Here is a 23030-nt window from a genome sequence, read left to right as displayed (position 1 = left end):
TGATCAGTGCACTGACACACATTTAGTATTGGAAAATCTAGAGATGGAAAGTATATGGGGCTAATATGTCAAGTGTATGCCAGGATTTTGTTCTCTATACTTTAAATGAAAGAGGGCTCTCTCCCCTTTTACAAGTGCAGATAGGAGCTTTACTCTCTCAAGGCGTCTGACACACCTGTCTCATAGCAGCAATACACACCATAATGATCACTGTGTATTCATCAAATGCACACCTATCTTGCCAAAATTTGAAGAGTCTTGAATGGTCAGGGTTCTGTCTATTTTAGAAAGGAAAATAGGAGAAAATATTTTGTCTCCTGGGGTATTCTTTCTGGTATTATCATGGATGAATCCTTTTGTGTTCACCATAGCATGTATAAACCTTGCCGTGCCAATCCAAGCATCACTAATCCAAGTGAGCATTCTTAACAGCTCTAAGACATTCTTTTTGAGCTATGCCTTAATTTATTTGAGGATAAGCATTTGACACTTCATATAATAATAGATCTCTAGATTTCTAAGGCCTTACATCTCTTGTCCTTACATACCATACTTTTCTGTGTATTAGACAAGGTTTATTTTTTACTCCAAAATAAATTTTAAAAGGGGGGAGGTCATCTTATACTTGGGTAGTGCAGAGTGGGGGACGGGTGATTGGTTGCATCTGCGAGCAGGATCTAGTGGCTGGGTGGGTGAATGGTGTCTGTTGCAAGGGCTGCTTTGGATTGGCTGCTGCTTCTGCAATTTGGCTTGCGTCGCTTGCGATTGTTAGCTTTTTTCAGTTGGTTGAGTGATTTTTGGCATTCCCCCCCCCCAAAAAAAGCTCAACAACTCTGGTCAATCTCCCCCCCCCCCAAAGCTCTTTAATTTTAGTTCCCCAAAATAGGGGGCATCTTATACATGGGGGCGTGTTATACATGTTCCAATTTGTCTCCCATCTTCAGAAAACATACCAGTAAAGCCTAACTATGTAGAAACATAAATTTCAAAATAATGATTAAAGGCAAGCCTGTGTGTGATGCACTGTGGTCACTGCAAAGAGATCCAGGAATCTCTACTCCCTATGGTGTCTGGCCAAGTGAGGGACCTGCATCTGACTAACAAGCATTGGAATCTGGGCATAAAAGTGCTACCTATCTGCTCTAAGTCCACCTGGGAGAAGATTACCCCTTTGACATACTTAATGGCATGCCTATTTTGTCCCTGAGGCACAAGGTTCCTCTGAATTACCAGCAGCACATTTCACTTGGGGCCCCAACATGGCATATTGCCCTTTGTTAAAGGTAAATTGCATTGTATCCTTCTGTACACAGAGGATTCTCTGAACAAGTCCAGAAGAGATTTATGTGATTAAAAGGATCAGGGAGGCAATATATCCTTCTTTCTGTATCTTCCAAATCTGCTCCAGAGGGTTGGAAGAATCTTTGGAACAGAATGAAAAGTAGCATCCGGGGAACAAACCAGAATTTTCAAAAATAGCTTTCCTCCCCTTCCATTCATAGAAACCTCTATCAAATAAAACAACTTTCTGTGAATGGAATGAGACCACACTGGAACAGCCCATGACATAAAATTAATTTGTGAAATACTTGTTTTCTCTGAATCCACACAGTGAATCAATAGTGAAATTAACTTCTAGCCAGAGGTCCATTTTGTTTAACAATTGGTCCATTGTGTAGTGTTTATGTATATACACGTTTGTGTTTCAGGATGCACAACTTGAAATGCCTCTTCCTATTAGCAGTGCTTACTAATGCACTACTTCAATATCTTTGAAGAAGTGTCTAAAATCAACACCTGTAGACTTCTCAAAGACTTCTGAGCAGAATGCAAGTTCACTGCCCTCTCATCCTGTTTCAAATATCTGTTTATGTAATACAATGTTTCTAGACTGTAATTGACACCAGTAAAGGAAATTCACACAAAGATATTATGTCACAGCAGGCTCTGCACTGGCAAATCAGAGAAAACACACACACAAGCGAAACCCCTTCAGAGAGCACTGCAATGATTTATAAATGAAGCTGAGAGCAGAGGTGTGATATATGAGAAATATAAGCAATTAAATGTGGGATATTGCTGGGTGTTGACAACAGACCGTGTATAGTACATACAATTCAACACCTTCATGTTCCCATGAGGTGTCAAGATTCTCATCCTCACATTATTCTACACCTTTAACAGGAATTGCATGGTATAGGCACTGATGCCCATGTGTGGTTCTGCCATGTTTCAAATAAAGCAACAAAGGAATTAGATTATGAACAAAGCAGGTAATTTTAGTCAGCTTGGCTAGAAAAGCTGTGGGGGAACTATAAGCAACATTCATAAACTTATAAATATTAACAATTTAAGCAATAGGCTATACTACAGGTTTAACTACTGCAACATGGCCAAACATTCAGAAGAACTGTAATGGTTGTGAATGTGTGTTTGAGAGTGTTCCCAACAATTAAAGGAAATGAGTGTGCCTTTAAAATGTTCTCTCTTTGATTCTGTTGATCAGTTTGTCATATGTTGTTAAACCACTGTCTCACATGAACTAGACAATCTAACTGATATTACACTTTTATATGTCTGCATGACTGTGGCTCTAGGGGCAAGAGGTAAGTGTAAAATGTTCCAATTCTTCAGTACTCTGATGGTAGTGAAAACCTCCATCCAGCCTCTCAGAGCCAAAGTCTATTCTATACACTTCTTTCACGCCAACATCTAATATACTGAACAGCAGGGAATTGTAGACTGCTATAATGACTCATGATTTAGTGAGATACAGTGGCATGTTTAAATAGATTCCAGACTAAATACCTGTGGGCAAACAGCATTAAGAAGTGGTATCAGTACTACTGATTATTCAATGAAAATGTATCTTAGTTCATAAAGTAATCAGATTCCTAATGATTATTAGTCCCCCAGGGGAGAGAAAATTAAGATAGAAGTAGTTTTTAAAATTACCTTTTGGACTAAATTCTATTTTATTTTTAATAAGTATGTATATTTTATTTTCTAAAGCATTATGTAGTAAGGTACTCTGCAGCTCCAGCTGAAAGATCTGCTACAGGGTTACAGGGTAGCCCCAACTCCACTACAGCAGTGTGGTTAATCCTACCAAGCCACAAGGCAGTAGAATTTTAGGATCAGATCTTTCCTCCACCTAGATGGTGGAGGTTGACAAGCCCCATCTGCTCCTCACTTCCCTTCTTTATTGCTGGACTCACTACTAGTCTCGTCGCTCAATCCACCAGAGCCTATCTTTGCATGCAATGAAAGTTCCTAACTCACGGAGGGTCTGAGATCCATTGGCTACCCTCATCTGGTTTAGCTGGCCATTTGAAGCTGGGATGTGGTTGTTGTCACATGTGGAGTGCAGGATGAGGATCAAAGGTGGACAAACTACTCCAGAAGCAGCATGACTTCCTCCACACCAGAGGTACTACCCCTCCTCTAACACACCATATGGCATAAACCCCACCAGCTTCAGGAGTAAACCCCATGGGGACATCTCTGGGAGAAGAAAAAGCTAAAGAGTAAACCCTACACAAATCCGGAGGCTGTTGGATGCCTTCTTGTACACGTCCTTCCGGCAACTCCTGCAGCCAAGCTGCTACAAAATGTATTTGGACCACATCAGTGAGGACGAGAGGGAGATATTGTCATCTGGGCAGCCCAGGACCTCCATACACACGGTCCAGGCTTGCACCCCGGAGATATCACTTCGGTGCTGCTTTCAGCAAAAAACAATGCGGGAGGCAGCAACTATGAGTTACCATCTCTGATGTAACACCAGGTGCCGTGATTTCCCAGTGATTTGACTTCACCTCCTGAGGCACACTCCATTGTCTCTTGAGACAGACAGATGCCAACAACAACAAATCCTACAAACCTCCCTCAATACAATCTTTATAACATAAGGAGCTGCTTTATACTGAGTCACACCAATGGACCTCTCAGTATTGTACTTAAATGCTTAAATATTCTGCCAGCCCCAGAGACAAAACAGTGCTGGGTACCCGGAGACCAAATGGTCTCAAAGATTTCTTCAGCCATTCACAGCTGCCTTAGCACCGAGAGACTGCATGGAGGCAATCACTTCACCTCCACCAAAATGTCCTGAGTGCTTGTTAAACTATATTCTATTTCTTACCCTGGTCCACACTATCCCAATTACAAGAGCTGATTTTGCTTGGCATTTGACTTTCCATTGCAGTCTTTAGACAGGGTTGGCTAAACCCTAGCCCAGGGGCCTGAACCACACCTGCAAGCCATTTTTTTCTGGCCCCTGGAAATACACCAATTCTGGTGCTGCCAGTAACAAAAACCCAAAACAAAGCAAAACACCACAGCACAGTGGTGGCTTAAATTTCTCTCCTCAACCCAGCACCCTGAATGAGAATGCAAATCGCCCCTCCTAATCATTAGATTGATAATTTGACAAGCAGAGGGAGAAAAATTCTACTTCTCCCTCAAACTAGGAATTTTTAGGGATGCAAACCCTACTCCAGTGGTCTGCATTGGGGAAGGGTGTGTTTTTTAAGAGGATAAATTTTCCAGGAAAGATGGATGGGGTAAACATCATCCCACAACACAAACCCTATTACCCCAAGAGTAGTTGATGGCAAGTGTATTTTTGTGGATACAGCCTCTTTTTCCTGGGTGACAGAGATCTCTCAATTGACAATTGACTTGTCCATCAAAATGAAAGATTCCCTCACTTTTCCACTTCCTCACCACTCAAGCATAGTGCATTTTCCTGGTCATCATGGCTTGACTAATAATAATAATAATAATAATAATAATGTAGCACTTGCCTTAAATGTTAAGCATTTGACGGCACCTGAGTATACAGACAAAACAGTATTTAGTATCCCATTCAAGATAACTTGTTAATGGCACAATCTGATTTTAGAATTTGAGTATGTCATCCAAATCACCCATTATTTGCCTTGCAGTCTGGGAAGAATACAGAGCTGACACCCCCCCCCCATATTTAATCTCTTATGTTATACATTTCTATTAGATTTGCAAAGAATTAGCAACAAAAAATGCCAAATCAAAATAAGTGATAAGTACTGCAATATCTTGCTCAATTCCAGATTAGTCACTATTCTTACTATAAAGATGGTGGTGTCATAGAACTTTGGACTTGACAAAGTGAGGAGGAGTTTATTACACCGTGAATGCCTAGCACAAGAAAGTCCTTTGGTACAGCTAAGATAAGAGTGTTCTATTATGACTAGTAACACCCTTCTCTATTCAATCTTCTCAGTTCTTCTGACCCTTGACAATCTGCATCAAGTATGTGGATAAACATCACTCTATCAGTGAATCCCCATCTTCTTCTTCCTTTCAAATTTGAAGTAAGAGGTTCAAAAAAATGTCAACCAAACCCTGAATAAGATATTTTGTGTCCTGCATAACACTAGATTATTTATTCTGCCACTTGACACAGGCTTTGCCTTTTTTCTGTGTATGAGATTTCCCACCTTAACCTTAAATTATTCTCTCCCTCTGGTATTCATTGATAGTCTCTGAAGCTCAGGCTTTATTCCCCTTCAAGGTTTATTCATCCTCTAAATACTCATCAGCCAGTGCAGGCTATAAAGAGAGTTCCCAGCAGTAGTTTTTAAAAATAAAAAAGATAAAATGCTCAGCCTCTGAACACTGAAGGCTCTAGTGACAGTACCTGGAATGCCTCCTGTTGACAATGATGGTTATCACTGGGGGCAACTGAAATCTGTTCATTCTGAACTGTCTTCAGAAATCACCCTTATCTGATTGTTCTTTCAGATCAAAAGAAATAAGAAGACAAAGTAAGCCATGCATATTCTTGCCCTGTGCACTTTGTTGTTAAAAGAGGGAGGAATCCCACTAGGAACCCTAAACCACTTTTAGATATTACTAATCTTTTCTGTGGATTTCTGTTTTCTCCCCCTTCATTTACTGCCAACTGCCATTGATATTTTAATGGCACAGAGAAGCAACTGTCAGGAATTACCTGTGCAAAACACATAGTAGAATCTTGATAGACAAAGTAACATATCTTGCTCTAAGGGAAATTACATGTAATTCACAGTATTTACTCCCAAGATTAAACCATTTCCCCTTGTTTAATAAGGTAACTGTAGGTCTCTAAAAATAACTTCCTGAGCTTCTGAATGTGGTATTATTCACCCTATATTTTAGGCATTTCTGAAGTGTGTTCATATGTTTGCTTACATCATGTTCAGTTTCAATTATGTAACTATGCTGTCCTGTTTAGAAGAGATGAAATTACATACCAGAATATGCCTATTACATCAACAGAGCCAGCACTACTTTCTGGCAAATAATCTTTCTAATACAGAAGGAACTGCATGCCAATTTAATAGAAATAACATAAGAGTACTTGGCATTCCCTTAAAAATGTGTTTCTTATCGGACACAGGAAGTCACTTTACATTAAACTGGGATTTAACACAATGTAACATGTCAAATGCTTAGTTTAAAAACAAATTGGAATAGAGTTGCATATAGTACATCTGAAGTATTGCAACCAGCTTCATACATTAAGACACTCACACATGCAGAGTTTAGGAATTCAAATGGTGAGGCAGTTTTTGGACCACTTCCCAATACCCAGTGGGATCTTAATGGGACCTCTGCAAATATAAAAGCAACCTAAGCCCCTGAAAAACATCTGAACAAATGAAAGAATTTGCTCCGGTAAAGGTCTCTAAGCCTGTAATACAATTGCTAGAATAACATATTTCAGCATGTTTTCATTAACCCATTTTTCATTTTATGATTTCTTATTTTGACATTAATTGAATCAAGGAATTAATTTTTCAGCTACCGATGTGTATCCTGAATATACTCTTTTGTTCCAGAAGAAAGTGGTACTTTGTTGTTGTTGTTGTTGTAGTACCAATGCACCTTAATGAAGTGTAACTGCATCTGACCCTACTATTTTCTGTCTTTGTTCAGCAACACATCCAAGTGCCTTTCTCATTTTTTTCAATTTCCACTAAGAAGCAGTAAGATCATGAAGTGCTGACCATCTTGCCCGTCAACTTCCAACTTCCTTCTCATTACGGTCATTATTATTTTTTAAGCCTAGCAGTAATGTTGTTTTAAAAAACAATGGCCTGCCTTGTGCACTAACCCCTTGTATGCTGAGTCAATGCACTTGCACTTCTGGTTCAGGTTTTGATATTGGACTAAGGAACATGGATGACAACTCTCTAGGATACTAGGCTACCATTAGCTACAAAGGAGAGAATGAATGAAAATGCCTCCTGCTGTCCTTCTTCATTAAGTAGGACTTGGCCTGTTCTAAACCACACTAGTATAGGTCCTGGGGTCAAATCCTGATATAGAAGGGGAAAGACTGTTACAGTCTTTCTTTTTCAAACACTCCACTCTTTCCTACAAAAAGAGCTTCTACATTAAGTACAAACTTACCACAACCTGACACTTGGAACAAAATAACTGTTATTATTGTACATGAAATGTACACATGTTATAAACTATTTCAACAGAGTCCCAGGATGTTGAACAAACAGTCCAATTCTCAGTTCTTGCAATACAGGTAACTCACACCTTATGTGAGGGTTCAGTTCCGGGGGTCCACGTGTATATGCAAAAACACATGTAGCCAGGAATCCCCAGAACTGAGTATACAAGGTGGGGGGGGCTACCTGGCTTCCAGAAGGTGGCATGAAGTCTCTGGCAGTGTCCCAAAGCCTCACCCCTGTGCCTCCAAGGCCCTGTAAGTGAATACCCAGCTTTGGGAAGGAGGCAGGAGAGCTCTGGGATGCTGCCAGAGCCCTTGTGCAGTCTTCCCAAAGTCAGGTAAGCCTGCAATTGAAGATTTGCACAGGTGTGTGTAGGGAAATAACTGGAGACTGGGTTTCCACTACTCTCCATTTACCGGTAGTTATTCCCCTCCCCTGCAGACCTGTAATTGAGTAAGTTAAATAAGCGTAAGTTGCAAGTTACCTGTATATATATTCACCCAGTAGCTTCAGGACACAGGTACTGACACTCTTGATTTCTAGACTGACTAGTTTATTTCCCTGAGGCAATGAAGGTCAGAGGACTACATGAAAACACATACAAAAATCACAACACAAAATGGTTCAGAGTTTGTTTTTCAAAGAGTAGCCTCTTGCATATAAATAGCATGTTAATAGCAGAGCAGATTAGGAAGCCACAATTTTTGTTCTTCAGAACTAAGTTTAAAAGTAAGTCCATCATCAAAAACATTAACTGGGACTTCTTAGAAGGAATATTGCTACAATGCTGAAACAATGAATATGTATGTCTAAATTATTTGCTTCACCTCTAAAAAAAACTACAGGTTATGCCGGTATTTAAATAAGTGTGCTGAAAAGCAGAGAAAAATTGTTTAGAGGTTGAAAATTATTATTTATATGTATTTTTTTTTAACTGGGCCTGCAATATTTTATGATTCACATTTTCTGTTTCTTTGAAAACATTTCTCCTTTTATGCATATTCAGTGACACTTTAACAATGACCGTTTTCATTATAACGCATAGTTAAATCTGATTTTCAGATTTGAGTAATGTTGTTGGGAATTGCAAACTGAAATGCAGTAAAATGAAATAGTTTTTGTTTTGTTTTGTAAGAAAAGGGTCTTTAGAAATGTTCACATGAAGTCATGTGTTGGCTGTGGTGCCGATCAAAATTGACCACCTATAGCCATTTCCCTTCCTCGGTTGTGGTTTCAGGAGTGGGATTTATTTATTTTTGTCTGGTCCACAGTTGGGGAAGAAGGGATTAAAACTTCTCCCTGCACTAATCTTATTTTCCCCAACTGCTTTTTTAAAAAATCAGAAGTGTGAAGTGCAGCCACACAATTCATGTATCTAGTTTGGCCCTTAGCCATTTCATCCCAAACTGCAAATGGCTAGGACACTTTCCAACTGTAGATTTCTCATCCTCATACACAGTCAGGAGTAATTTGATAGAGTCCTAACACAGCTTCAAATTCTACTGTGTGATAAATATGAAAAATGTTCCTGCTTCTCAAGTCACTTCTGACATGGCTTTGCATCTTTTGTTGTCACATTTTCTCTGCCATCCTGCACCTTCAACAGGAGACAAAACAGGCAAAAGCTTTCTACTGCACTGCATGCTGGGAAAGCTTTTCTTGATGGATTTCTATCCTGCAATTGTTACAGGCAAACCTTCCCCCGCCCCCCATACAAGATCTATTTCTCTTTGTTAAACTTGGAAGGTGTCCCATTATTGTTATCTATTCCAGGAAAAGGCTTACAGGAAGACAAGAAAATTGGAGGGATTTGGCAAGCCTGCATTGTGCAAGTAGAAGTGCTCTTCTTGTACATCACTGGATCCAGGCCACTGAAACTACTATGGCTTACTTCTGAGTAAATATATGCAAATGAAAGTATCCTCCTGTAACTGGAAGTGCATACGCAAAAGACTATACCATGGACATAAAATACTACACACTGTAATTCAATATAAACGTTGTAATCATAGATTTTAAAATTATATATAATAATTTTAAAATCTATCATTACAAAATCTATCATTACAAAATATATCATCATTATATATACAAAGTTTATATTGAATTCAATTATATTGAATACACACACACTTAATCTATACATGGCATGTTATAATAAATGCGTATACAACAGATTTACTTGATATGTTAATTCACATGTACAATGCTATAAAAACATCCAGAAGATGCAACCTAGGTTCTATAAATTGCTACAAATATTCTGTTCCTCATCAATATAAGAAAATTCAAGAATTCAGGAAATGATTTAAACCACGCTTTTCTACTTTTGTTAGTGTTGAACTAGTATAAGAAATCCACAATAAATTTCGACCATTTACAGGTGGATGAGTTGCCAGTATATATGTTTTTGCACTTGGAAACCACCCTTTTGAACACTTTAACAGAAATTATGGTTGGTTCCTGCCAAAGGTGTGCACCTTTAACACCCACCTGTCTTTTGCTCAGCCCGTGAAGTCAAGGATTTCAAGCAGCAAAGCTTTTACTCAGAGGAACATTTTGCAGATTATAAGTCAGAAAATACTTTTTTCTAAATACCTTAATAACCATTGCCATACAATGCCTTGTTCCACTTTATGATGCTAAGAATATATTCAGTGTAGCAACTGCAGTCTAGCCACACTAACAATAGGTGACATTTTAACAGAGATCTGTGAAAGTGAGTGCATACATAGGAAAGCATACAGCACATGCTAACAAGGGGAAAAAATACTATGGCTTTATCCCTGGCAGATGTAAGGTAACTTTCTACTCCTCCGTTTTATGTAAAGAAATGATTGTATTGGTTTTGTTAGGAAACAGCATATCCAAGGAAACTCCTCTCTTTCCCAAAAGGATAGACAGTTATGAATAGTTATCTTTCAACGTGCCTCTCATAGGAGCACTAGAACATTCAAGTCTATACATTAGCTATTAAAGTCTAAATGCTAACCCTGGAAAAATTCACCACAAGAGAAGAGCAATTTTCATATAACTGACAAAAGACAAGTTTGAACAGAGGATACTTAAAGGTTGACATGCTTTATTATAGTGGTATTCACACAGATTGCTGTTTCTCTGAAGAAACAAATAGAGACCAGACCAAATGTTAGGGAACTGAAATAATATTATCAACAATGCACTTCAGTAGAAAATAGGACTGCTTTTGTATCTCATATAGAGTTATATTTTTATGGCAGAAAGCCCACACAAATTATTATGTTCCTAGTACAGGGTGCCTGAAATTAGCCACAATAGCACCTATTAGCAATAATAGGAGCTCTTCACCTTCTCCTCTTGCACACCGCAGACAATCTACCCTAAGGAGAATTATAGATAATGTATCTTTCTCAGGATTTACAGGTTTGCAGCACATGTAAAATATGTAAGGGGAAATGGATGGTATAGTCATTAATTTGCCATTCTTTTCCAGGCACAATTATGTGCAATTATGAGAGTTTCTTATAGTTTGGTATGAGGATAAACTTATACAAAACTTTCTAAGCACGATTAAAGACAAAATTTATCACGGTGAAACACTTTTCCTAAACTGGTTTGATTCTTCCTGCACATGGAATACAGAACAATGCAGATGACTTGCATTGCATACAAGATGCTCAAAACCCCCATCCTTTCCTTTCACAAGGTTTTGATTAATTACTCACATTATTTTTCATGAAGGCCTATGTTATCACTTTTCTCATAGATCCCAATGGTAGAAAATAAGACTTAGTGCCTGAGAGAATTATTAACAAGACCCCTAGTGATTAATGCAGGTGAATGCAACACTCTGCTCCTCTGTGACTTAGCAACCTGAAGTCTGAACTGCTTACATATTTTGAAAGTTAACTTAAAATAGAAAACTGAGCTTTTACAGCTCAGTTTAATAATGATAATGTAGGTGAATGGAGCCCTTTGGTGTGATAGTATAAACATGTATGCAAAGGCTACTTCCTTTTTTCTCTCATCAAGTGGCAGCTACTCCGTGCTGCTTTCATAAGCTGTTTTTAACAGCCTCACAACCTAAATACAAATAATTGCAGGCTGGTTGGCAACAGTCCCTTCCTGGGCTTTTTGAGTGGGTGATTGTTGACCAACTCCAGGTGCTTTTGAATCAGAATGACTTTCTGGTCCTTTTTTAATCAGAGTTTAGCCTCCACTTTAGCACTTGATCACTCTGTATGATGAGCTATGTTGGAAAAGAGACAGAAGGGATGTGACCTGTTATTGATCATCCTAGATCTGTCAGTTCTGAAAAAAAATATCAATCATGGTGTCCTTCTGGGTAGGTTGTCAGAGCAGGGGGTGGGAAGTACTGCTTTTCAGTGATTTTGCTTCAACCTGGGTGGGTTAATCCAGAAGATGGTACCTGGCAGGTACCTGGCCCATGAAACCTCCAGTATGGGGATTGTACTGAGTTCATTCTTATCATCTGGAGTTTTGGAGTGCATTGTCATCTATATGCAGACGACACTCAACTCTGTTTCACTTGTAAATCTCAGATAGGTAAAGCAGCGGACATGCTGAGCTTGTGTCTGACTGCAGTAAAGAACTAGATGAGCGCCAATAAACTGAAACTCAGACAGTACAGAAACAGAGGAAGTAATTCCTCAGTTCAGACACATGGAATTCTGCCAGTTTGGGTTGGGTCACACTCCCCTTAAAGGATCAGCTTCATGGTCCAGAGTACTCATGGATCTACTACATGGTCTCCCTGACTTGGAGTGCTTTCTAACAGCTTTGGATAATGGCTCACCTATGCCCATATATCCTGGATTCAGTGGTATATGCCCTGGAAACCTCATGCTGCAGTGGGGATGCCTTTGAAGATGGATTGGAAGAGTAGGCTCTAGCATGTCATAATGAGCCAGTTCAAGCAGTAGATGAGGGTGGGCAACAGAAGCAGCCCCCATTCCTTCTGAGCCCCAGCCCCAGCTCTCCTCTGTTGCATGACAGAGGCATGTGTGCCACATGACCTGGATTGTATCATCTAAACTAGCTTGCTTCCCTTAGGTGTGGTGAAGGATGCTGTCCCATTGCCAGCTTGGATGGCAGTTACAAAGAAGCTCTCCTGAGGGACATTCACTTGGTGCCGACTCTGATATAATTTTGGCACTGGGTGAAAACACTTATTTACTCTCAGGTATTTGAATGTTGGTGGTTGTTTCTTTGGGATTATTTCATATTGTATGTGACCATGCCATGCTTTCTGGGAAGAACGTGGTCTGTTGCTTGACTGCATAATGACTTATTGATGTGATCATTAGAATGGATGCTTTTTATTCTGTTTTAATCTCTGACTTTTTCTGTGTATTTTAACATTATCATTATCATATGCAACCTTGTACCTCACCTTGAGATGATTTGTAAAAGGCAATTAAAAAGTTTAAATTATCACCATCAACATTTTTTTAAAATAATAATATTAGACTGGCAGGACTCATTCTTGACAATGGTTTCTGCTAATCACTGGGTTGTTATCAAGACAATTACAAATTGACATTGTTATCAAGATGATTACAAATTAGAATACCGTAGATTTTATTGTCTTCCTAGCTATCAAAGTCCAGCTGACTGGATTCTCCCTTTATGATGATCAATTTATTATTATTTATTACATTTCTAAACATTCATCTGAAGATCACAGGGCAGTTTACAATATAACCCTGTTGTTTTTATTTCTTTTTCTAATTTTAGCCACATGCTCTCGATGGGGCTACCATGTCACCTCTCTTGCAGCTCCATGCAAGTGCACATATTTTTGACACATAATTTGCTGTTTTATCTAGATGCAACAAACTATTACTTGCACTGGACATTGTTTGCTAGTTTGGATGTGTGGTGTGCCACTGTGTTAAAGGAAAGGGGATGAAAGAAGAAAGAGTTGGGAGGGCTACATCTCAATAAACTCTGATTTTTTTTTATTCCCTAAATGATATATTTCTGCATACTAATGCTCAGAAAATAACAAGAATGTATAACCCCTATATGCCCTCAGTTTTTAAAGCTTCCTAGTACAATTCATTTTTGAGTTAGTAAATCCCAAAAAACCAGTTTAAATGAATCCCTCACACTTTTTCATTTTAAAGGTAAAAGTGGCTGCTATGTTAGTCTCACCAAATCCCATTTATCCTTTTTTCAAGGTTCATGAGCTCTGAATTTATGGAATATTGGCTACTATTGAGAAAACTCATTGAGGTATAGCCGAGGGGCGTTTAAACATGTACGACTGCAAGTCTCCATGGTTGCTACATAAATGCTGTTCAAAATAATCAAGACCTGCTGATCACCAGATTGCTAAAAAATAAAATACTTCAAAGTCATGGACAGTACACATAATCATAACTCAGTGGCTTTTTAATTTTAGGATTGTGGATACTGAGAAAGTTGCAGTGTTTTAATATATACCATATGCATTAAGATTTTGCAATCCAGCAGGGTCCCACTTTATATCAGCTGTGATAAAGCAGGGTACAGTATGGATCTTCATAAAATCATGAAGTTTAGTACGTTAATTTGTTCTGTTTTTGCATTTTGTCTCCTTCATTGTCTACATTAAAAGGTTGTGGAACAAAGAGGAAAAGAAAAAGTGTATACATAGACTAGATAAAGGGAAGAAGGAAATGGTGTGGGCAAGTGGGATAAATGGTAATAGTTTGACTCCAACAAACAGAAAAAAGTGAATGTATCAAACTCAAAATTTAGCTCTAGGCAGTCTTATAAGGGTTGGAAGGAACCCAAAGAGTAATCTAAACTAGTCTTGAGGGTGGAAAAATATTTCAAATTCCTAGCAACTAATATGACATTTTAGGTACTAGACTCGGTACGACTGGAAAAGACAACAGAGATATTTAAGTAGATATCTTGTGGTTTAAAAAAAATTAAATGGAGCTGCGCTGAGCCTTGATTCAGATCAGAGCCATGGGAGAATTCTTTCTCACCATGCCAGCTTCCTAATCTAAATCACCCTGCTGGAACTATTTGCCTCTTGGGCCAAAACATACAGGGACCCTCCTATATTTCCCTCCATGTTATAAATGCTGCTGTTTTGAAGCTGGGGGGACTCAGATGAGTGAAATGGTATGGAGAAAGGGTTAAAACTATACCCTGTCCTCAAAAGGGTGTATCAGGAGCTTTATTTAGCCCTTAAAAATGTAGCAGATCTGCTGCTTTCATGTCTAGCTTGACCCTGAAAATTCCTAGGCGGTAATATCAATTTTTCCCCAGCTTCATTCAATTCTCTGCCTTACAGCACATCACCAGATGTTCATTTATTATCTTTTAAATCTCTTTACTGGGGGTCAAATACACCAATGACAGTTCGGGGGGGGGGAATGAAACTTTTTTGTCAGTCTTCCATGACTCCCTATTCCAGATAATCATCAACAATGTGTAAATTGACATTTGCCTGCCTCATTAATTTACTGAAAGCTCAAATTCTACCCTTTTCAGAAGGGCTGAGGAAAGGTTGCTAGCAAAGCTTTCTTATGTAGGGTCCCAGCCTCCAGCATCCTTGAGCCACCCGAGCAGCATGAAAGGGGAGTTTTTTAGCCACTGAGAAGTCTTCTCACTCTTTGTGCTGATTGGAACCAGTGTTAAAGGAGGTGAGTCAGCTACTGAGAATTGGCTTCTAGGGTTACTCTGCAGAAGGAGCACAGAAATAACACTGCAGAGGAGGAGTTTTGTATGTTCTAAAGCAAAGCATTTAGGCATACTGAAAACACAAGGGGCTTCAGTCTCAGGAGAATAGTATGCAAGTTTTGTTACATGCAACTTCAAGGAAAACACAACATTGCAAATAATTCACTGATGTACATGCACAGAAAATAGTAGATCTATGAAACACATGGAGATCTGCATAACTAAAAGATTATTGTATAATTTTGGAAGGCAGTATGACTGTGACTATCATGAAGGGACCCTGCACTTCTAATTTTGCCACTATTCTACTGGGTGCTAGGGGCAAAAAGTGATCAAAAATGCTGTTTAAAGTTATTAGTTACTCATAATAGCAACAGGTGCTTTTTCATAATAGACAGATCACTACTTCCCTTAGCATCATGTGAAACTCCTTGACAAACCTGAATTATTGTAACATTTCCCACCAGTTAGATCCTTACCTGTGACCCAGCAAAATGGTTTTTCATCTTAGCCATTGTTTTACACAAAACATACTATTCTGGCTTTTGGGGTCATTCGAATCTCAGCTGATCTGCACATGTTTGCAAGCAACCTGCATACACACTATATACACACATACACACATCATTTTATTTATATGCCACCTTTCCATAGTTCAAACCATGCTCAAGGTGGCTTACAACATAAAAAAATACATAATTATCACATAACAAAAGTAGTAATAAACAATAAATCAAACATCAATAAATAAAATATCAATAAATACACAACCAGACTGAACAACATTAATATCAATAACAACAACAATCCCTCCCCCCAAAAAAAACCAACATCCCAGCCCAAGAGTATGACAACTCTTTTAGATGACCCCTCTTCTGCAAAATTTGTTGAGACTTTCCCCCAACATGTCTGGAGCACAATGTCACTAGCCTCCTTCAAAAGAATCCCTAAGATTCAGCTTCAGTATGAATCACCAATGGAAGAGACCAACTTGCCCCTATGTGTGACCTTTGGGATATGTTTGCTAACAAACCTCTACTGTGCTTTGTGCCATTTGAGAATACTACAACTGATGAGCAATTAGTGCTATTCAAAGGAGGATGGCCAATGAGGCAGCATATTCCATTCAAACATGGAAATATGGCATAAAATTCTGACTACATTGCAATTTCAAAACACCATTTTTTGAGATACATATATATATCTGAGGAAGAAAGAACATGCAAAGACCAGACAGAGGCTGAGAAATGTAACAACCCATGGATGAAATATAACTGATAAGTTCTCCACTACTGACCAATGGATTAGCTATGACAAACCGGATGCTAGTTGGCAGATCAGGGAAAAACCATAAAAACAGAAATCCAATTGCAGTTTCTTGACCACAAACCAGAAATGTCCACAGCAACATTTTTGGTTTTTAAGATTTCACACGTGAGTTTCCAAAGAAAGGAAGGGCAGTGATTCTTGTTCCTTCAATGCATAATGATACAGAGATCTCAGACTAAACTTTCAACCCAGAAAACATTCTTCATTTTAATAAAGCTCAGGGTGGTGTGGATGAGCTGGTGAACTGGTCTTTATATACACTTCAGAATGTGTGAACAGTGGTCAATTGGGTCTGCATTTTCAAATATGGTAGGCAATATCTGCTTAAATGCCCATATTGAATTACCTACAATGACGTGCATGTTCCAAAATATATTTCTCTTCCTAGTAGAACTAGGACTGAAGTTGATCAAATTCTGGGTGAGTCTAGACACAGAGCCATTGGTAGGGATTGTCACTGTTAGCACCAAGAAAAAGGGAAGAGTCATCTATACCAGGGGTCAGCAAACTTACTGCGCCTCAGACCGGTGTCTCCAGCACCGATCACGCGGCAGGCCGTAGTGCGGGGAGTGTGTGCCCATATGTGTGCACACACACTATTTCTGGCGCACTTCCGGGTTGGAGGAACACCGGAAATAGCTTGTGTGCATGTGCATGGGCCTCCCCCGACCCGGATGTGCACCAGAAATAACGCTTGCGCATGCACACAAGCTATTTCCACTGCTCCTCTGACCCGGAAGTGGGCAGCCGCGCAGTGCAGCGCTGGTAAGAGCAGGCGGCCGCAGTGGGCAATGGGGGTCACTGTGGGCCGGATAAACAAGTCCCTTGGGCCTTATCCGGCTCGCAGGTCCTAGCTTGGGGACCCCTGATCTATACGTTTGATACAATATCAGAAAATCACAGCAACAATGTGTTTTATGTCCTACAATTAATCCATTTGTGAAATGTGTTGATAGTACATAGCTGCTCAAGTACATGTGATATGGCTGCTAAGCCCATGAGACTTAAGAATAAGAATAAGAGTTTGGATTTGATATCCCGCTTTATCACTACCCTAAGGAGTCTCAAAGCGGCTAACAATCTCCTTTCCCTTCCTCCCCCACAACAAACACTCTGTGAGGTGAGTGAGGCTGAGAGACATCAGAGAAGTGTAACTAGCCCAAAGTCACCCAGCAGCTGCATGTGGAGGAGCAGGGACACAAACCCGGTTCACCAGATTATGAGCCCACTGCTCTTAACCACTACACCACACTGGCTCTCTTCTTGTTCCCATAACTCACTATACTTCAGCAATATATTTTCATGTTTAAAAAACTGTCAGGTCATTTTAGACTGCACATACTGCCTAGGTTTTTGTACTTTACCTTGTGGGTGTTGTTCACCCAAATGACTTACATGTAACAAAACTGTTTTACTGGAGAAGATAAAGTCTCAGTGTTGGCATGATTTAATTATTATTTTTTACTTGCTGGTACATTTTGAGGTACATTTTACTCCAATACCAGACTGGTGCAGTCTAAAGGAATGTGAGCAAGGAAATTCTGCAAATGATGGTTATTTTAAAAAATGAAAATCTAAACATATTACATCTTTTTAAAATGATAGAAAAAAGTAAAATATTTTTTAAAAAATATTTTAAAAATGAAAATCAAGTTCTAAGACTAGTAAAGGATTGTAGACAAATAGTTGTAAACAAAGCCAAAATGGTGTGCTACGGTTTTCTAGTACAGTACGGTCTTGACCACAGTTACTAAAAACAACGGGCCTTGTAACAATTTAACAGATGGAAAGTTTTGTCCTACCTCTTCCTGTTTGGAACACTTTCTGTGTTTTCTGCTTATGACAAAAGGTATTCCGGTGGGGCACAGAGGAATTCTGTAAGACACATAGTACAAAACAGGAAGTTATCAAGGTATCCGAAAATCTTTTTACAAGTATTTTGACATGTGTTACAGCCAATAGTATCCAGATTTGCCCCCCTGATGCAGTGATATCCTGCAAGTTCTTCTTATGTGTGAAAATGTGTGTGAAAACGCCTTCAATAAAAATACTATTGGCCATTGGTGAATCTGGCATTACATTTGGAAACTTAGGATGGCATGTAGGTTTCTCTCTGCCCAGGGAAAGGAGCAATGCTGGTGAGGGGATTCCATCATCACCAGTTGTTGTTCCATTGGCTATCACCACTAGAAAAACCTGAAACACTGTGATTTTGGGCAGAGCCGGTTATTCCAGTTCTCGACAAGCTCATCTAGTGAGCCACCAGGGGGAGCAGGGTCCCGCAAGGCCTGATGAAATCCATCAGGATCCATTAGCCTCTGCGGGCGAGCCCAAATAGGTTCGCCACCCAAGTGGGGGGCAGGGGTGGGAAGTCAATCCTGGCTTTCAGAGCATAGTGATCAGACCATGGCACTTCCACAAGGGGGGACATGATCACATCTATACCTGCCTGTGGCCTGCTTGATGTGTAGGACCCAAAACAAACTGGGAGAGCCCTAATGTCGCCATGGAAGACACCAGGTCCAGAGCCTGAGAGGAGGGGAGGGGATGGCATCGGCAAGTCCCCAAGAACCAATAGGTTAGGGAATGCCAAGGCCTAGCCTGCCACCATCTCCAGGAGGCCTGACAGGGTGGCCGCCAGTGTGCTAGATGGTTGGAACACCAGCTAGACAGCCGAGCTCTCCTTGGTGCCCCACACCAGGCCAACACATTCAGTGCCAGAGATCGATGGTGCTGGCAGAGCCCTGAAAGAGCAATCCTCCCGGATTAACAATGCTACCCCTCCCCCCGACCCACAGTCTACGACTGGTGGAGGATGGAGAAACCCAGGGGAGCCATCTCATGCAAGGTAGGATGATGTGGAAGTGTGTCTGTCAAAAACAAAAATATCAGATGTTAAAAAAGAAAAAGTCATGAGAAATTTCAGCTTAGCTTTACTTTTAATAGCTGAAAAATTGGGGGGAAGTATATATTTCTGTATCACTGCATATTGAAGCAGTTCATCTACTGAATTCCTTTCTGTCATGCAGTTTTAAAAGAACTGGAAACCCATGGTGTATGGGAAAATAGTTTTGTTAAGTGGCCAGGGGGGTACAATTTACACACACACACACACACACACACACACTATATATATATACTGAAATTATATATATATATATATATATATATATATATATATATATATATATATATATGCTTTCGTAGATTTTCACGGGTACAGGAATGCAGGTTTTGGTGTCTTCGGGTGTCTTCCCGTGTAAGAGTTGGGGTGTCTAGGCGACGTTTCGACGAGGTCTCACTCGTCATCTTCAGGCTGGTGCTTTCGGCTTCTTGTTACTGGAACAGAGCTCTGTTCCAGTAACAAGAAGCCGAAAGCACCAGCCTGAAGATGACGAGTGAGACCTCGTCGAAACGTCGCCTAGACACCCCAACTCTTACACGGGAAGACACCCGAAGACACCAAAACCTGCATATATATATATATATATATATATATATATATATATATATATATAATTTCAGTCTGACAAAGTTGTGTAATGTTTAAACCCCATTACACCATTACAGTCTAGATATCTTCCTTCCGTGTTTAGAAGCAATTAAAGAGAGAGAGAGAGGGGAGAGAGAGAGAGAGTCAGTCTACACTTTCTAATTGATAAGTCTGAGTATTAACTCTGCAAAATCCATGTTGCATTGATGTAAACATTCATTTTATCAAAAGGTCATTCCTTCTGGATTTTCTGCCTACATTTCCTGTATTTTTTTCTGAGACGTGCTTGAAGTATCAAATTAAAAAGAAATATAACTGTAGATTATTTAAGATTTCTTTGTGTAAGTGTTGCAAACACTTACATATGTGTATGTAGTTTCAATGAGCCTCATTTGAAGCTTATGCTTCTCTTTTTCTAATTAGCTCAGATTATGGAAAACTAAAACATTTCAACCAGTTACATGCATTTACCTAGTTATAAATCACATTGAATTTAAAGCCACGCCTGTGTAAAACACAAGACTGCACTGTAAGGTTGCAACTCAAATTCCACTGAAGTAAATGGCAAATCTTACCGTGTTTTTAATGGATTATACCTTTAATGAATGGAAATATTTTTATGGCATATTGTTCTTCACGATACAAGGTCCCCCCCCCCTTTAAGTTCAGCAGGTTTAGGAATGAAACCTGCTGAGAGGCAACATCCCATTTACAGTGTGTCAACTATATGTCACACACACTTAAAATAATTGGTATCATATGACAAGGTAACATTAAAGAACTGTCCTCCCTCTGATATAATCTATGGGCACCTGTTCAAAATATATACATGATAATCAAGGCACTGTGCCTTTACCCTTTCCAACTCAACTTGGCATTAATTAAACTGATTGAAGTCAAAATATTGTACAGTCTTTAATACTTCCAGTGGGTATGTTGTATGAGACCCAAAAAATTAATTGTGCAATACAGCTTTCCGAATCATATAACAGAAAAGAACCAAGACACAAGAATGCAAGAAAACATACAGTTTGTATACCATTGTTCCAGCTTAATTCAAAACAAGAATACTATTTTAAAAGAATCTTTAATAACAATGTTATTAAAAAGGGACCGTAAAATGTGGAATATATTGTTTAAATTAGCATGAGTCAAGGCCAAATTCCTTACCAATTCTTAGTGGCATTTCAATAAAGCTCCATGCCAGCTAACCCAGACAGAAGATTTTATCCTAATAAATGAGGTGAATACTTAAATGGAAGTATATAAGTTATTTACTTTAACATAAAGGAAAGCAATTCCATTTGTATTGACAATAATGTGAAGAGATTGTGCTTGCTCAAGGAAGGACAACATTATTATTTAAATGTCTGTCTTTCTCTTATTTTGGACCACCTGCAGTACAGAGAGCCTTCCACGTATATGTGCGTGCATATGCACACTGAAGGAGAATTTGCGGCTGTATTCTCTATGGAGTACCTGATGGACCAAATTAATTATGAAACTCCTGTCAAGAGAGGCCTCCATCAAAACCACTCCAAAGTGGCCAAAATTTTATGGTTGTAGGAGGCAGAGTTATTTTGTCAGTGATTTCAGTCAAATGCATCAAATGAAGTAAGAAAAGCTTTTATTATAAAAACAGGATCCCTATCAGTGTCCAAGGTGGGCACCTTTACAAAGGAGAAGGAAGAGATCCAAAATGTGTTTGACGTGTGCTTTTATTCTGGCTTACTTCCCCAAAGCAACCCCTTCTATGGTAATCAAAGCTTCTAGGTAGGCTAATTACCTGTAGCAGAGAGGCAGGCCTGTGTCACTATGTACCTCCTTTTGTGGGGTGCAAGGGCAGGGCACTTTTCGAGGAAACGGATTATCTTGATATATTTCGGTCTAGATACAGGCCTAGCTTTGGCATGGAACTGGTCTTGGTTCCTCCTATGGATGAGCTTCTACTGGAAAGGGACTGTTGATATTCATACTGATAATGCAAGTGAGTTAATAAGCAGGTAAAGGTAAAGGGACGCCTGATCATAAGGTCCAGTCGTGGATGACTCTGGGGTTGCAGCGCTCATCTCACTCTATAGGCCAAGGCTGGCGTTTGTCTGCAGACAGCTTCTGGGTCATATGGCCAGCATGATTAAGCCGCTTCCAGCGAACCAGAGCAGCGCATGGAAATGCCGTTTACCTTCCTGTCGGAGTGGTACCTATTTATCTACTTGAACTTTGATGTGCTTTTGAACTGCTAGGTTGGCAGGAGCAGGGACCGAGCAACGGGAGCTCACCCTGTTGCGAGGATTTGAACCGCTGACCTTCTGATCGGCAAGCCATAGGCTCAATGGTTTAGACCACAGCGCCACCCTCATCCCTTAATAAGTAGGTACTAGCTGCCTTATGTTGAGTCAGACCATGGGTCCATCAAACTGAATACTGTCTACACCGACCGTCTCCAGGCTTTCAGTCAGGGGTGTTTCACAGACCTACCTACTACCACTGAGCTATGACCACCCTTTCCCACGAGTTACTGTGGCAATTTGCATAATAAAAAAATTATATTGTATGTCCATATGGTTCCTCCTACACAGTTATAAACCAAATACCTGTGAATTATAAATTGCAGGAACAGGCATATTTAGGCATCTGGCCAACAAATGTCTTCTCACAACACCCCCGCCCTGCCAAAAAACCTTGAATCTATTGTTAAGTGTTAGCACAAGCATGCCAATTAAATTACCGTATTTTTGCTCTATAAGACTCACTTTTTCCCTCCTAAAAAGTAAGGGGAAATGTGTGTGCGTCTTATGGAGTGAATGCAGGCTGCGCAGCTATTACAGAAGCCAGAACATCAAGAGGGGTTGCTGCTTTCACTGCGCAGCAATCCCTCTTGCTGTTCTGGCTTCTGAGATTCAGAATATTTTTTTTCTTGTTTTCGTCCTCCAAAAACTAGGTGCGTCTTGTAGAGCGAAAAATACGGTAGGTTAATAATGTAGTCTCTTGATAAAAGTGGATTTTAAACACCAGCATACTGGTGACAAGTGTGC

General features: G+C 39.6%; 1 protein-coding gene across 30 annotated transcripts in view; it reads right to left on the bottom strand.

The window, feature by feature from the left end:
* Positions 1 to 23030, bottom strand: part of TENM3 (teneurin transmembrane protein 3) — a 1268022-nt gene that overhangs the window by 450704 nt on the left and 794288 nt on the right. For all 30 annotated transcript variants that reach the window (XM_083459440.1, XM_083459473.1, XM_083459433.1 and 27 more), the window contains one exon: positions 18305 to 18377. The gene's annotated coding sequence lies outside the window, so the exon portion shown is untranslated. The remainder of the gene's footprint in view (positions 1 to 18304; positions 18378 to 23030) is intronic.

Source organism: Podarcis liolepis, assembly GCF_965112155.1.
Source record: "Podarcis liolepis genome assembly, chromosome: 9".
Taxonomy (NCBI): domain Eukaryota; kingdom Metazoa; phylum Chordata; class Lepidosauria; order Squamata; family Lacertidae; genus Podarcis; species Podarcis liolepis.
The sequence above is the reverse complement of the archived record's forward strand: the minus strand, read 5'-3'. Positions and strand labels throughout refer to the sequence as shown.